We start from the raw sequence: 15862 nt of genomic DNA on the forward strand, positions 1-15862 counted from the left end.
GTGAGAAATAATAGAGTTTTATATCTGAGAGAAACCGCAAAAGGTAGCTGAAAAGTTCATATGAGTGTATTCTATTCATGGAAGGAGGATACAACATAGGACTACCTTTCCATTTAATCACTGGATTGTGGTGGAATGGAAATAGAAAGAGTTTAGATTAATCTTTACTTGTAGTGCCCCATAGAAAGCTTTCCAAACTTGCAAATAGAGCTCTGGGCCTGTCTCAGAAATTATATCTACTGAAAGTCTGTTACTGAGAAAGACATGTTGGACCAATACATGAGCTGTTTTAATGGCAGTTTGTAATTTAGGCAAAGCTACAGAATGCACTGCCTTTAAAACCTGTTTGATGGTTAGTGTTGCCTTCATAGTTCTTTTCAGTGGGGGAAAGACGCTGGGGAAAAAAATCCACAGGGATGTGTGCTAGAGGTTTCAGTACAGACAGAAAAAAGTTTGGACTCTTTTCAAAACTAAAACATAATATACATTTAGAATTATACAAAAAGGCCTTTTTTCAGGGGAACACAAAGTGAGTTAACAATTTAAAGCTGTTCTGCAGCAGTGGAGGTTTATCAAGTCTTGAAAGCTGGAGCTACTAATTCCTACAGGTGTTTCAACTTTTCTGGATTACTTCCAACCCCTCTGTCTGCATAAAAGCAGTGTTGGAACACACTGTGGTACCATACCCTTGTGAGCATCAGTTGAACAGTATTGTACTGTAGAAAGTAGTGTGTTGGTACAAAAATGGTGAGAAAAGGCAATTAACAATGGAAGAGAGACAGGCCACCATAACACTTATAAATGTAGGTCTGTCCTACAGAGAAACTGCAAAGAAAGTCAAGGTGTCAGTGAGTAGTTTCCTTCACAATCCAAAGGCTCAGAAACAAATTGTGACAGGAAGAGGTCTGCAGACCCAAAGACACAACTGAATCAGAGGACAAGTTTCTGAGAGCTTGTGTGATGGCAGCTCACACGACAACAGCTTCAAGCACAGCTTAATAGTGGTCGTAGTAAGAAAGTCTCAGTTTCAACTGTGAAGAGAAAACTTTGAGCTGCAGGTTTGACAGGATGAATTGCAGCAAGAAAGCCAGACGTCAGAATAGGACAAAGAGGCCTGGCTGGGCCATGAAACACCACCATTGGACTACTGAAGACTGGAAGAAGGTATTGTGGACTCATAGATCAAGATTTGAAATCATGCAGGATCTTTGTACGCCATCGAGTAGGTGAAAGGATGGTTCCACAGTGTGTGGTGTCAACTGTCAAACATGGAGGAGGAAGTGTGATGGTCTGGGGCTGTTTGCTGGATCGGTGACTTGTACAGAGTGAGAACCAAAACAGCTACCACGGCATCCTGCAGCACCATGCAGTGCCCTCTGGTATGGACCTAGTTGGTCAGGGATTCATCCTACAGCAAGATAATGACCCAAAACATTAATCCAAGCTGTGCCAGAACTACCTCAGGAAAAAAAAACAAGATGGTGAGGTTGAAAACATGGAGTGTCCAGCACAGTCTCCAGACTTAAACCCCATCGAGCTGGTTTGGGATGAACTGGACAGAAGAATGAAAGCAAAGCAACCTACAAGGTCCACACTTATGGGAACTTCTGCAGCAGATATTGAAGAACTTTGTGAAGAATGTTTGATTTCTATTGTAGAAAGAATGTGTTGTGGAAAATCTTAAATAAAACTGCAGCTACCAGGTGAGCGTCTCTGAGGTGAGGTTTATTAAAGAAAAGGAAAAGAAAAAGAAAAGCACTGCAGTGGAGAAAAACATTCAGATCAAACACCAAACAGTTTTTCTGAGGATGGACATCCCCCTGAACTATTTTATACCTTTATTACGCAATTCAAGGTTCAAGTTAAAAACAGCTGCCGTGTCTCTTTGCTCACTCAGGAGAGCCCAAAAGAACAAAGAGCACCACACCCAGACAGTATACACTTTTAGTGCGGTCACTGAAACAGAATGTTGACATGATTGGTCGAAAGAGTTGAGGGTGGCATCAGGTCTGATATTGGTTCACGTTTCTTCTTCTGCAATTCTCTGGACATCTCCTTATATAGAGATGGCCTTTTTGCAGGCAGCACTCCCATTACCATGGCAACCACCACTTGCTCTCTGGTCAGGCCTGTAGAGTTAAAGAAGAGGGAAGGAGTGTAAGACCATTTCCTAACACAGGAATTTACACCTGTTTTGGTGTAGGAGAGTCAGCCTTAAAGTTTTGTACCTTTTGGTGCCATCACCATTCCAGGCAGACCACCCCCTCAAATTCCTCAGAGAAGGGGCTTCTGTCTGTGCCTGTTAGTATCAGCCCAAATCCCAAACTACTCCACAATACATAACCTGTGTGCAGTAAAAAAGTAAAACAATTGTGTGATGCAAATTATGAGATAATAGCCTTAAAGATAAAAGTAAATTCTAATATTATCTAAATAAAGCAAACAATAATTTGAGGTCGGTAACATTAAGTTAATTATTTAATTTTGTGAAAAATACTGTAGTACAATGGTGGTATTAAGATAAAGTCGCATTTTGTGTGGGCTACTAGTTAGCAAGCTAGCTAACATTATAACTTTAGCTAAATGATCTTACTCCAGCTGTGAGATTTTACCCACAGGTTCTGTGGGTTAGGTGCTGTGAGCAGAGGCTTCAGGAACCGAGCCAAAGGACTGTTGTCACGGCATGGATGAGTTTGATAATCCCGTACCGTCTGTGTTGCAAGGTAAGTCACATTTTTCAGTTTTATGTTGGGTCATTAGCTAAGCAGCGTTAGCATCTGTTAGCATTGTTTCTGAAACTTCCACAGATCCTTATTCCCTCAGCTGCTGTTTACGACAGGGCTGCAGCTATCAATTATTGTAGTAATCCATTAATCTCTCGATTATTGTAGTAATCCATTCATCTATCAATTATTCCATCGATTAATTGAGTAATCATATAAAAAGTACTTTTGTCTTATTAATTAGCAATAATAAATATTCAAAAGAGGAAAAAGACAAACTTCTTTCAAATGAACTGCTCACAGGTTTTCATTTTAGAAATCGCTATGGTTTTTGTTTCATCTGCCATGTGGTTCATTTGTCAAAAAACAAAACAAAAAACAAATGCTTATTTATGAGCTGTATTAAATTTCTGAAGAAAAGATTTTCTTAAATGCCAAAATATATAAAATACTGTCTAGTAGACTCAAACTAAAACTAATTAAAGTAAGTACACAATCTAAATTAAAGCATAAAAAATCATTTTACTCTTTCTTCTTAGAAGGCTTTATGACTTTTTGTAGATGTGTTTCTGTGTGTTAAAGTGCGCACGTGAATGAGTAAATTTGTGTCTGTAAACCTTTAAAAGAGAATGTGATGGTTATAATGAAGAGAAGCGACCATATCAACATTTGGGGGTTTGATGCTGCTGAAAAAAAAAGAAAGATGTTATGATGGTATAGACGTTAATTATATTAACACTAATTCACTGTCCAACCTTAAATCCCCTCAGGTCTGTGGCTCAGAGTTTTACTGGCCCATATACATTTTTATTGGCTTGGGAAAAAAGTTGTAATTTTTATATTTTTAAATATCAACGTAATTTAATTGAGACGCCATGCCCCCTTTAAACTCACCCCTGTTCGCTTGTAAAATAGGATGACTGCTGTCAGCCATTACTAAGCTGTATAATTTAAACATAGTATCAGACGAAGTTAACAGTTCATCTGCATATTTTAATGCAAGTTCTGGAGACTTGCTGCAGACTTTTTGCTGGGTAAAACAAACAGCAGAGGATGGAGCAACTACAAAGTTTGTTGATCAGGTGCTTTGATGAAGGACTCCCGCTATCTTTTCCCAATAGTTATTTTAATAGTGATTAAAAGAACAGCGCTGCTGTTTTGGACGCTAAAAACACATTCTTTCACTTTACCTGCACTCACCATCTCAGTAAATGCTCTGTCTCTTCCTCTTCAGCCCCTGTTCCATTAGTACCTACTTGGATTGACTCGGCATGGTTTGCCACGGCTTTCAGGGTTTTCTATTAGGTCGTACTATGATTTTACTCTGGCGCAGTTCCAAGCAGGTATTAAAATCATAATACCAAAATAAAGTCGTCAGACTGCATGCCACCAATTGGGTACCAGTGCACTGTAACACAGTGCCATCAGAAATTTAAAAAACTAAAAAAAGCAGTTACTGGGGCCATCAGGGACCACAACGGCTGAAGTGGGGCAAATCGAATGGATTGGAAGTGGTATAGTCAAATGGACACAATTTACGGGCACCGACCAGCGAGCATCAGGAGGCAGAGTGGCCTCGACTCGGCCACAGCATTTTTAGAAACTATGGTGAAGGACGGTGAGTGCTTCGTGTGTTCAAGCATAATAGTACTTATCCCATGTTGTGTTCACTTTGAACAAGCCAGGACATTTTTTATTAACGCCATTGTCTACTTGGTGCAGTAAAAACTCCATGCTCTGCATGTTGTTTTGCGCTAGCTGTGCATTCACTTCCTCTTCTGAGGGGTCATTGTAAAGCCATATAAGCAACATCTGATGAACACTACTAGTATTACTACAGGTTCATTTTTTTGTTTATGTTGTAATGTCATGTCGTGTGTGTGTCCTTATGCTATGTGTGTCATATGTTTCAGAAATGCTTTCTACATGTGAGGGGTTTTCGTCTACTACCATTAGCCTTGACTTCCCTTGTCTGTGATCCAGTTCTGGTTGACGGCGTTGACATCTACACCTTTTGCCATGACACAGAAATGGCTCATCGCTGGTAGGACACGATGATAGGTTTCATACTACACTGACTTTAGCAGTGACGGAGGAAGTGCTCTATTGTTTACTTGTCTTTCCAACGCCCCCATAAATTCTCACATTGCCTTCTCCTTCCATTCTGCTTTTCCTCTAGACAAGAGAAAGAAGTCCAAAACTGACCTCACAAGTGTTCCCATGGAGATGCAGGCAGATGGCAGATGTGTTAAACCAAGATCAGCGGGAACACCACATCCAGCTGCCGCTCAATGAGGCACAGGAGCAGGAAGTTGCCCTGCGAAGGGAGGAAATGGCACAGGCCACAGTCTTCAACCAGGCATTCCTCAGTGTGCTTTGAAACCTCGCACGAGCAATGGATGGCCACTCAAGTTTCACCTCACCCCTTAACTTTCCACATTGGAGGTTAAAAAAACAAATTTACACTTTACATAGTTTTGTACCCCTCTGTTCCAGGAGAGGCTTACCAAAAACTTAGCTATTGCAAATAATAATAATTACTAATTGTAGTTATTAGTAATATTGTACATATTTTCAAATGTTGCTGCATTTAATAAAGTATTTCAAGCCTATAATGTGTGTGCATCACGGTTTGTTGTTTTTAAGCAGTCATTACTAAATGACATTTTTCACCAAACTTTTGTTGCCCCAGTAATAAAAGCTGTGTCTTTGTTGTGTGATGTCACCACACAAAAATGTGGTGTGTCCATAATTCTGTAAAGTGATTTACACTACAGGAGATTTATCCCACAGCCGGACAACTCTGTTAGCATTTCAGTGATTTGAAAAATGTAACAGCCCACATGAAAACACAGAATAACTGCAAAAGTAAACAAACTTTATCATTTATATTTCATTTGGCATCTAACAGCAGTATTCCTGTAAGCACATGACAAGAGGTGAGAATAATATCATTAACTGGAGCACAAGAAGTGAAGCAGAGCGTCTCGTACATGCACGTTTACCTCCTCCTCTGTACCACCCTGTGCTACAGCTACCACAGGCTCTTGTCCTGCAGTGGTAGGTACATCCCATTGTCATCATCTTCATTCATTGTCTTTGAAAAGCAAGAGGAGATGAACAGATCCAGTAAATGCGCTTTTATCTGGTATCGTTTGGTATCGTGATCTGTCTTAATCTATTTCTATTTTAATGTTGTGTTCTGTGTTTTATTTATTTATTATATGGGGGAAAAGTTCTGTCATCCTTGTGCTGAGAGATCTGTGGTCATCCACCTGTTTTGTTCTAGTAAACCCAACTTTCAGGAACACCTTCAGTTTTAGCACCACTGAGAGTCAACAAGTCTGGTCTCAAGTCACTTTATATTGTAAGGTAAAGACCCTACAGTGTTAATTTATGACAAATGTTCACTCGGATTCATCAATGAAGTATAACTGACTGTATGCATATACAGGATATTTGGATATTAACCCTCTCGAGGCAGGCGTTGCCGATTTGCAACAGTTAAAAACTAACAACCTGATTACCCCACATACATATTTTATGAGTTTTTTTTTACTCAGAAGTACCACTGCAGGACTTGGTTGTGCATTAGCAACAAAAACTTAATTTGAGCCTGAGAGGGTTAAAGGATATTGTATCATGGGTGAACAGACCAGGATGAAAGCCACATCTTAAGCATTTGACTGAGGCACAACAATCAAAAGGCAATGATTGCAGCTTAAATGTACTCTGGATAATCTTAAATGTGCAAATATTGTTACATTTTTGTGTTTTTCAGGTGTCCTGTTTGAAGAAAACACTTTAAAGTCACTTCAATACATGCATATTTAAAGAAAAAAGAAAAATGCTCCACCTCCATGTATTAGATGTTAAGTAATTTTATGATGAGGATGGATGCTGTCATTATTTTTTAGTATAGTTTTGAAAATTAAAGGATATTTAACATTAAATGTACCAATGTTGTTGTTTACTAAACACGGATTAATTTAAGTTTAAATTTAAAAACTTTTGAGCAAATGGTGTATGAGGTTTTCTGTTTGTCTATGCATTTTCTTTTTTGCACTGTACAACACTTTCAGTAAGATAACAACTGTAAATCTAACCCCCCCCCCCCCCCCCCCCCCCCCGTGTAATCCATTATTGTAAAGTTAAATGCTATTAAGAAATGATCAGAAAAAAGAGGGTTTTCAAGAAATACTGTTATGCTCCATTTTATGCCATTCGTCAGAACAAGATCTAGAGTGTGATTAAAGTGGTGCGTAGGTTCTTTTATATTTTGATTATTTGTCTTGTCATATTTAGACAGTTGAGTCTAATAATAGATTAAATGCTGTGCTTCGAGGATTCTGACAGTTAGTGTAACTCAGGGGGGTTGATTCATTTAAACTAACATAATCATCCTGTTGTAACCAAGTTTTTGTGTAGCACGGTAAATTTTTTTGTTGATCAGTTATTATTCATGCATTAACAGGGTCTTAGAAGAGAGAGACCTAATGTTTAATAATCCACATTTCATTGTGTTACTCTTTGGTGCAGATGTGGATACTGTATTGTTCTTTCTTTGTGATTTTTTTATTGCTAATGTTTCAGTTGTTATTTTGCAGATTTTTGGTGTGTTTTGTGGTGGTTTGGAAGCAGACACGGTCCCTAAGGGGATGGGTGTTGGGAACAAAAAACATGCTGTGGAAGAGAGCCAGAGGATAATAATAAGTAATGATTCAATGCAGAGAGGTGTATAAACATATGGTGAGTGAGAAAAGTGACTAAAGAAGTAGTACTCAGTGCATCTTGGGAATCCCCAGCAGCCTACACCTATCGCAGCATAACTAAGAGAGGATTCAGGGTCACCATCTCTAACTGTATGCTTTAGCAAAAGGTTTTAAGCCTAATCTTAAAAGTAGAGAAAGAACATCACAGCACAGAGTTACAAGTCTTTGGAATGGGTTGATTCTGTGTTCTGACTTCACTGACCTTTATTAAGAAATTCTTGGTACCAGTTTACGAAAACTGAGAACAGCTTTGGTCGGGTCCTGGCAGATGCATCATGATAGACTTATTTATTTCTTCTAGACTGAACCACTGTAATTCATTATTTTTGGGCTGTCCTAAAAACTTCCTGAAAAGCTTTTACCCCATCTGTTCAAGGATTGGCTTATGACACCATTTGTCTGCCACCTAAAAATCCAGTTTTAAGATCCCTTCCCAGACACTTGACACAGTGGTTATCAGAGGCATCGTAACATTTCATCACTCATCCATGACACTGGAGAATACTGAAAAAGTCACTTGGATGAGTAATCAATTGTTTTTTTAATGTTTCTATGTTTTGTAAAAGAATTACAAAATGAACTTGTAAATTAATTTATTAATGCAGATTTTATTTCACAATTCATTATTAAGCACAAAAGGCTTTATTTTGATGCGTGTGACTCTTCTGGTCCTCCATAACCAGCAGCCTAGGCCTATTGCTGCACAACTAAGGTCAGCTGATGCAGCCCCAACTATATGCTTTGTCAAAAAGGAAAGTTTTAGGCATAATCTTAAAAGTAGAAAGGGTGTCTGTCTCCTGAATTCAAACCTGATTCCACAGAAAAAGGGTCTGAAAGCTGAAGGCCCGGCCTCTCATTCTAGTTTCAATCAGCTACAATCAACTGAAGGCTTTTCGCTGAGTTTTTAGGACAGCCAAAAAATAGTGAATAACAGTACTACAGCCTAGCCCTCCGGTTTTGTGCACCCACACCCCCCTTGCTTTAGTGTTCCTAATCAAAATCGACTGGTCCTTGTTAACTGCTATTAAATTAGCACAAAAAATAATTTTCACCACCAAATTTTTTATTCAACATTCTTTAGCTGTGAACAATGTCTCAAAGTAGTGCTTAACATGAATACATAGAATTAGACATAACATAACTGCAGTAAAAATACAAATAGGCACTGAAAATGTATTACAAAATGAACGTGTAATGTAAAAAACAAATTGAAGACCAAACTCAACATGAAGCTGTGTGTGTGTGTGTGTGTGTTCATGCACATGAGTGGCATGTGACACTCAGATGAGGTGGGCCTTGCAAACAGGCAAGGCATCACATTTGCAGCATCTTAGGCTTGTTTTGTTGTCTCTAGGGCACCACAGATGTAACAAAGTTGATTAAAACACTTAAAATTCAATGAAAGAGGCGATAATCACTGTTATATGTTCAAGTGCACAGTGTAGAGGATGCTATAGCACCTAGAGGCAATCGGATGTAAAACGCAATATTTATGAGTTTGTTAATTTGTAAATTGGTCAGATTTGACCGGAACATGACAGGAAGGCTGGAAGTAATGCATACACTACGAGTTAAAAGTTTGGACACACCTTCTCCTTTAATAGTTTTTCTTTATTTTTACTACTTTCTACATTGTAGATACATATTAAATACATCAAATACATGAAGCAAGATATGCAGAATTTTGTAGCAAAGAAAAAAATAATAAATAACCCTAAATATGTCCTATATTTTAGACTCCTCAAGATAGCCTTTTTTCAATGAGCTTCATGATGTAGTCACTGGAAATGGTTTCTATTTCACATGTGTGCCTTGTAAGGGTTTATTTGTGGAATATCTTGCCTTCTAAATGGGGTTGGGACCATTTGTTGTATTGTGCAAAAGTCAAGTTGGTACACAGCTTACACAGGGATGTGTCCTGTGTAAGTGAGTACACTCTCTACATGTATGACTGCACCCAGATCTACCCAAGCAACTCAACTGTGCAGTTCACAAACAACACAACAGTGGTCGGGCTCATCACAGGTGGAGATAAGTCTGCATACTGCATACAGGGACGATGTGGAAAAACTAGCATCATGTAATAACAACTTGGTCCTCAACACTAAGAAAATAATAATAGTGGACTTCAGGAGAAGCAGAGCTGACCCTCAGCCCACATACATTAACGGGAACTGTCTGGAGATGGTTTGACTTCAACTTTCTGAGACTTAAGAAGGCAAAGCACCAGCTCCACTTACTGAGGCTCCTGACGAAAACATGACACGGGGAAAACAAAATATTGAACACACTTACTGAAATGTATTTATTAATTCGTACAAAAGCCTTTGTTTGTGATGATAGCTAAACTAGTCACAACCATTGCTCAGGTGTTTTTTCACAGCGTCTGAAAAACTGCAGCCGTTGCACCAATCTGTCTGTCAATCTCCCGCTCCCCTCACTCGTGAATAAGACCCCAAAATACTTCTCAAGTGGGGGAAGCAACTCATTGCTGACCTGAGTGGGCACTCCATCCTTCTCCAGCTAAGGGCCATGGACTTAGACTTGGAGATGCTGATTTTCATTCCCGCTACTTTACACTCCAACTCACTCCAGTGTGAGTTGAAGGCCTTTAGAAGATGAAACCACTTCATCTGCAAAAAGCATAGACAAGATTCTGAGACTACCCAAGTGGAAGCCCTCAACCTCTTGACTACACCTAGAAATTCTGTCCATAAAAATTATTAGGAAAATCATTACAAAGGGCAGCCAGGCAGAATCCGACATCCACCAGGAACAAGTCCGACTTATTGGCATCAATGCGGCCCAAGTGCTTGCACCAGTGGTATAAAGACCAATTGGCTCATAGCAATGGGTTCCTGAAGCACCTCCTGCAGAATACTCCAAGGGACACGGTCAAATGCCTTCTCCAAGACCAAGAAACACATGTAGACTCTGGGCAAACTCCCATGCGAGCTGGTCGAGTGTTCCACTACTGGGATGAAGATTGCGTTGTTCCTCCTGTATCCAAGGTTTGACTAACAGACTGACTCTCCTTTCCCGCTCGCTGGCATTTCCTGGGGAGGCTGAGGAATGCGGTCCCCCATTAGTTGGCGCACACACTCCAGTCCCCATTCTTGAAGATGAAAACCACCCTACTCTGCCAATACAAAGGTGCTGCCCCAGATCTCCAGTGTTGTAGAGGTGTGTCAACCAAGACAGCATCCACAGCCTTCAGGAATCAAGGTGAACCTCATCTACCCCCAGGGCTCTGCCACCAACGAGTTGTTTAACTGCCTCAATTACCTCACCCCCAGTGATGAATGAGTCCCCCCCCCCTCATCCCCAGATTCTGCTTCCTCTATGGAAAACATCTGGTCGCAGCAGATGGCCGCCTCTCCCTGGGCCTGGCTGTGCTGCAGGTTCCATCCTCTTAAGGGAGTTTTTCCTTCCCACTGTCACCAAAATGCTTGCTCATGGAGGATCATATGATTGCTGGGGTTTTCTTTGTATTATTGTAGGGTCTTTATCTTGCAATATAAAGCGCTTTGAGGCAACTGTTCTTGTGATTTGACACTATATACATAATTGAACCTCCTTAATTGAACTGACACATTTTCAATTCAAAGTATTTCTTCCACAGCCTGACAATATCCTCGGTTCAAGTCAGTCCGACCCACACTATATACTGCTGCGGTAGAGAACTGCTTTCCCCTCCTGAGTTACCTGACGGTTTGCCAAAATTGCTTTGAGGTAGTCCAAAAGTCTTTCCATGGCCTTATTGAAATCCTCCCACACCTGAGTTTTTGCTTGAGCAACTATCCAAGCCACATTCTGCTTGGTCTCCATTGCATGTCTCCGAAGTCCCACAGGGTTAACCAAGCCCAATAGGATTCCTTCGTCAGCCTGATTGCTCTGTTCACCTCAAGTGTCCAACGTCTGGTTCAGGGGTTACCACCAAGACAGGCAGCTCATTGCAGCAGCTCATTGCAGCAGCTTCCACAATGGAGGTGCTGAATATGCTCCATTCGGACTTAATGTCCCCAGTCTCCCTCAGAATGCTGTCAAAGTTCTGGCAAAGGTTGGAGGCCTCTGTTAGGCATTCCCAGAGTGTCCTCACAATACATTTAGGTGTGCCAGGTTTATCCAGCATTCTCCCTCACCACCTGATCCAACTCACCACCAGGTGGTGATCAGTTGATAGCTCATCCCTCTCTTCACCTGAGTGTCCAGAACAAATTGCTGCAGATGCGATGATATGATTACAAAATCAATAATCAACCTGCAGCCTAGAGTGTCCTGGTGCACTTGTAAATAACCTTATGTTCAAACATGTTGTCTGTTATGGACCAACAGTGGTTTTCACAGTAACAGAACACCCCACAGATCAGGCAGGCCATTCTTCCTAATCTCACCCCTCCAAGTATCACTGTCATTACCCACATGAGCATTGAAGTCTCCCAGAAGGATGACAGAGTCTCCAGGGGGAACACCCTCGAGCACCCCACCTAGGGACTCGAAGAGGGCTGTGCACTATGAAAGTTCATTAAACACATAATTGTAGATGACAGTCATGGTCAGGCACAGGGAACAAATCCTCTTGTCCACTGGGAAAAACTTTAAAATACACTAAGTGAGCCAAGGAGAAACTAAGATACCTACCCCAGCCCACCACCTCACACCGAGGGCCACACCAGACAGGGCCAGAGACCAGCCCCTTTACAGGAGACTGGTTCCAGAGCTCAGGCCATGCGTTGAGGTGAGCCCAGCTATATCTAGTCAATGCTGCTCAACCTCACGTACTATGCTAAGGCTTCTTCCCCATCAGAGAGGTGACATTCTGTGTCTCAATTGCAACCCTGATAGCTAGGCATTGGTCCACAAGGGTCTCTGGCCTTGGCCGCTGCCTGGCACCACACTGCAGCCGACCCTATGGGGACTCCTGTGGGTGGTAAGGCCTACAGGAGGGTGGGTCCATGTTTCTTCTTCGTGATGATCCGGCCAGTCCCCATGGACGAAGGCCTAGCCACCAGGTGCTCTCCCTCTGGTATCTTCCCCAGGACTTGAGACACATTTTGTAGACCATCAGCTGGGACTGAACTAGCTAATATTAATTTGCACTAAGTGGCAGGATTGTTCATTTGTTCAATACGTTTTACCTGTGTCATATCTCATGATTACAAATAACTTAATCTTTTGACATCTATGGTACGATTCCTTTGTATGTGTGTATAGGATGGGTCGTTACTGACATCTGGTGAGAATTTCATGTCAATAGCACCTTTACAAATATTACTTAGAAAATAAGTAATATGATCAATATTTATTTTCACCTGTTGCATACAAAGAAGGATTAGTTATGGGTTAAACAATGTTTAACACATTATGATTTTTTAATAATTTAGACATTTTTTGTGTATTTTAGGACATATTGTACATGCATTTATGTACAAGAAGGTTCAATTTGATGGGACCCCCAAAATTTTAAATGAATGTTAAATGTTTTAGGGGTCTCATTTTAATCCAAACTGCCATGTGGCGCTGAAAAAGGTGTCTAGTGTCCAGTCTCATTTGAAGAGTACAGTAAAATGGAGAGGGAGTGTGTGATGATTTTTTTTTCATTCTGTCTTTTCTCAAAAAGCTTTTCAGCACATCAAAAAACCCACATTTTGTTTTAACAGGAAACATTTCTCCTCACACATTCACATGCATAAAACTCATGTACCGTGCCACACCCACATGCAGAGAACACATCTACTGTTTCACACACCCACACGTTAAATGGCCATTACTGAAACAGAACATTGTGCCATTTAAGCTGTCAAGACGTCACTCAGATGTAGCCACTCTATTATTCCTACCCTTCATGTAGGAATAATGTAAAAGTTCCCTATTTTTTTCAACACACCTCCCTTTGTGTGGATTTTTAAATTTACTTTAAGGCTGTTCATTTGTTGAATTAAATAGATTTTTAGTAGCAACTTTCCAACATCACTTCAAAGTGAGTATCACATATCCAATCATAGAAAGTAGGTAAAGAGGAAGTTCATATTAAAAAGGAGCATTTAGAGTAGAAAGACAACCAGACCAGATACTGTATTAAAACTCAGATAACATTTCTGTATAGGGCTTCTTTAACTTCTTATGTTATTTTCGTCATGTACAGTTTAAACAAAATTTGGACCCTACAGCTGTAATAAAATCCAATTCCAAATGAATGCAGTGTATATTAGATTTTTTTTTTCAAAAGACGTAGCCTGTATCCAAAAGTAGTTCTCCCTGATGTACTCCATATTAAAACATGAGGAGAATATTTATACTTACTTATATTTATACTACTTACTCAGAAAGGTGTGAAAGTTGCTTCATGCTTCATGTTGTTATTGCAGTTATTAGTTATTCAAGTTTTAAAAAGCAAAAAAGAAAATAAACTATTTAACATATATAATTATGTAGGCATAATAGATACAGTTGCTTATATTGTCTGTGCTTCTATAGTACTCTTCTACTCTGCTTGAATGGTAAATGGACTGGTTCTTATATTGTGCTTTTCTACTCTACCTGAGCACTCAAAGCACTTTACACAACTTGCCTTATTCACCCAAGCACTTTTTTTCTATGCTCTTTCTATGTACAGATCTAACTAACATTCACTCACAGCACTGAAAAAGGTTAGAGCAAGTTGTAGGTTTAATATCTTGACCAAAGATATTTAGCATACAGACCGGAGCAGAGGGGGATCAAACCACCATCCAGTGGATGATGAGAGTCAAACCTTAAATACTGATCCGTATGCGTAGGTTTACGGTACACATCAGCTTTTAGATGTCCCCCATTACTGATGGAAATCTCATAGTCTAAGAAGGCTAACCTGCCACTTTTCATATCCTCCCTGGTGAATTTGATGTGTTGGTCCACCAAGTTAATGTGATCTGTGAATTGTGGTAGGTCCTGAGATTAAATTTTCACGCAGGTGTCATCCACATACCTGAAACAATGACTTGGTGGTGTTCCAGGGTAGGATAACAAAGCCCTCTTTTCCACTTCTTCCATGTACAAATTGGCCACAATGGGTGAAACTGGGGAACCCATGGCACTCCCATGTTTCTCCCTGTAGTAGTGACCCTTGTATGTGAAATAGGTGGAATTAAGACACAGTTCAAACACACTTGGTCAGTGCTGATAGTGGTCTTGTTGCTGAGGTTGGGGTCATCCTGTAATCTCGTACGAACTACCTCAATCCAAGGTGTTCTGGATGCGGTGTTCAGACCTGCCTACTAACGGGATGAGGATTGAAGCCAGAAACTTGTTATAGGTGACTGAGTTGATTATATAGACAATTGGTCTTAAAGGTGCACTCTGTTTATGTTCTTTGGTACACCATACAGACTTGGTATAGATTCCCCTGGGTACAGCCTGTGGTATGAGGTCCGGTCAATAGCATTGTCTTGTTCTAACTGCTTCAGACAGTCTATCACCGTCTTCCTGTAACCACTTCCTGGGTCTCATTTCAGGGGCTCATAAGTATTTTTGTCACTGAGCAGTGACAAAGTTTTTTCATCATAGCCTTTTTGGTTTAGTGACACAGAGCACCTACCCTTGCCTGCTGGAAGGATAATGATGTTGTTGTCATGACTAATTGATGGGATTGCCTTCCTCTTCTCCATGCTGATGTTGGATGCTGGGGGCTTTGCATTGCTGAGACATTGTGAAACATTAATAACATTTTTTATTTCACACTTTTTTCTTTTACTGGATACTGTTCATTCATAGTTTTGATGCGTTCAGTGAGAATTTACAATGTAAATAGTCATGAAAATAAAGAAAAAACATTAAATGTGAAGGTGTGTCCAAACTTTTGATTGGTCGTGTATCTGTGTGTGTGTGTGTTACTGCTGGAGTCTCTGAGACAGTACCATCGGGAGGTTGACTCTCGACTAGGGCATCTGTATCCAGTAAGGGTCCTAAGGCTAGCCCCCCCCATGCCAACCAAGCCTACCTCAGACACGAGGTCATACAAGCTCGGATGTTGCTCAGCTTAAGAAGGTCCGCATCAGGTGTTGAGGACACACTGATGAGAAGTCGGTTACCGGAACAAGCAGGCATAAGTGGGCAAGAGATGAAAACAAGGCGCTATTGGATTGCTACAGTGCAAATATCCCAGCAGAAGGGGTTACATGAAAAGAAAGTTGTGGACCTATGGAATCTTTGATACCCAACACCCAGACTGATGGTGAAGCAACTAGTAGCGGCTGACCTGAAAGATAGGATCATGTTGAAGCTGGAAACCTGGACCCTCTGTCGCCAATTACCAAGACTGCATCAAGTACCATCTGAAGGTCTACTAGAAAATGTAAATGCAGTATTATGCATAATCCCTACAATTGA

At 40.5% G+C, this 15862-nt stretch overlaps 1 protein-coding gene across 5 annotated transcripts in view; it reads left to right on the forward strand.

The window, feature by feature from the left end:
- Positions 1 to 15862, forward strand: part of jupb (junction plakoglobin b) — a 120115-nt gene that overhangs the window by 42851 nt on the left and 61402 nt on the right. For 2 of the 5 annotated variants that reach the window (XM_063471044.1, XM_063471043.1), the window contains exons 3-5: positions 2633 to 2723; positions 4637 to 4767; positions 4903 to 5168. The exons of the other annotated variants lie outside the window; for them this stretch is intronic. The gene's annotated coding sequence lies outside the window, so the exon portion shown is untranslated. The remainder of the gene's footprint in view (positions 1 to 2632; positions 2724 to 4636; positions 4768 to 4902; positions 5169 to 15862) is intronic. 5 annotated transcript variants of the gene reach the window in all.

The sequence above is a fragment of the Pelmatolapia mariae genome, linkage group LG4 (assembly GCF_036321145.2).
Source record: "Pelmatolapia mariae isolate MD_Pm_ZW linkage group LG4, Pm_UMD_F_2, whole genome shotgun sequence".
Taxonomy (NCBI): Eukaryota; Metazoa; Chordata; class Actinopteri; order Cichliformes; family Cichlidae; genus Pelmatolapia; species Pelmatolapia mariae.